Source organism: Octodon degus, unplaced genomic scaffold (assembly GCF_000260255.1).
Source record: "Octodon degus isolate 3935 unplaced genomic scaffold, OctDeg1.0 scaffold00238, whole genome shotgun sequence".
NCBI classification, from domain to species: domain Eukaryota; kingdom Metazoa; phylum Chordata; class Mammalia; order Rodentia; family Octodontidae; genus Octodon; species Octodon degus.
The window spans coordinates 2,194,968-2,196,586 of record NW_004524814.1 but is presented as its reverse complement, the minus strand read 5'-3'; the positions used below and the strand labels follow the sequence as shown (position 1 = coordinate 2,196,586).

At 45.8% G+C, this 1,619-nt stretch overlaps 1 pseudogene across 1 annotated transcript; it reads left to right on the top strand.

Moving 5' to 3' along the window:
* The first annotated feature begins 658 nt into the window (after positions 1-658).
* LOC101574892 lies at positions 659-1,399 on the top strand (annotated as a pseudogene). Its single transcript, XR_001116936.1, has one exon. The product of XR_001116936.1 is annotated as an elongation factor 1-beta pseudogene (transcript).
* Positions 1,400-1,619: the final 220 nt, after the last annotated feature.

The window sequence follows — 1,619 nt, the reverse complement described above, 5'->3', positions numbered from 1 at the left end:
AATTCATCATTACTTCCTATGATCTCCATTTTAAGGATCTATGTTAGCCTCACCTCTACCTTGTGCTCCCAGCAAAAGATCCAGCTCTGGCAAGCCACTCCAGCAGAAGACGATCAGAGACACCACACCAACCCTAATCACCCTCCAGGCACAGCTAACCTGACTATCAGGGGCTCAGAGGCTCAGCCCACATGGCCACTATCATGACTGCCTGATTGCAGGACTTAGGAAAGTTTCACGCAAGGCCACCAATTATCATAAACTCTATTAACTAAGCCAGTGCTCTGATGAAAATCCCACTGAATTCCTTTCTCACCTTACTGTCACCTTAACCAAGTATACCAATGTTGACCCTCAGTGCCCTGAGGGAATGACCCTTATCAACTCTCACTTCATTTCCCATTCTGCTCCTGACATCCATGCCAAACTTAAAAAGACAGATCTTGGCCCTCAGACCTCATAGGGAGACCTACTGAATCTGGCCTTCTGTGTCTTTAACAATAAAGAAAAACAATTAAAACAGGATAAAGAACAGCATTCTAAACCTAAATGAAATTATTGGCTACAACACTCAGGGATCCTATCAAAGCCAAAACTAGCCCTTTTTTTTCTCAGCTCTGGGCGTCAGCCTTCTACACTCTTCACTTCACCACTGCCCAACTCCCACAGACAGCTGAGGCCATGGGTTTCAGAGACCTGAAGAGCTCCCCTGGCCTGCAGGTGCTCAACGATTACCTGGCCGACAAGAGCTACATCTAGGGGTTTGTGCCTTCACAGGCAGATGTGGCCATGTTTGAAGCAGTCTCCTGCCCCCCACCTGCCGACTTGTGCCATGTGGTACGTTGGTACAATCACATCAAGTCTTACGAAAAGGAAAAGGCCAGCCTACCAGGAGTGAAGAAAGCTTTAGGCAAGTACGGCCCTACCAATGTGGAAGACAGCACCGGAGGTGGAGCTGCGAACAGTAAAGACGATGATGATATTGATCTCTTTGGTTCTGATGATGAAGAGGAAAGTGAAGAAGCAAAGAGGCTAAGAGAAGAATGGCTTGCAGAGTATGAATCCAAGAAAGCCAAAAAACCTGCACTTGTTGCCAAGTCTTCCATCTTGCTAGATGTGAAACCTTGGGATGACGAAACAGATATGGTGAAATTAGAGGAGTGTGTCCGAAGCATTCAAGCAGATGGCTTGGTCTGGGGCTCCTCTAAACTATTTCCAGTGGGATATGGAATTAAAAAGCTGCAAATACAGTGTGTGGTTGAAGATGATAAAGTTGGAACATATGCTGGAAGAACAGATCACTGCTTTCGAGGACTATGTGCAGTCCATGGATGTGGCCGCTTTTAACAAGATGTAAAATTCATCCCGGATCATTGCACTTCAATAAAAACTTGAAAGACAAAAAAAAAAAAAAAAAAAGCCAAAACTAAACAACACAGTACCACTTGAACTCCTTCCAGAGCAAGCTTCAAGTGCAGCAGAAAAAGACACTGGGCACAAGCCTGCCCCAACCCAGAGCCAACACTGGGACTTTGTCCCATATGCAAGCTAAAAGGTCACTGAAAGTAAGACTGCCCTATCCACCAAAGAGTGGATAAGTCATCCCATTCCCTGCCCTC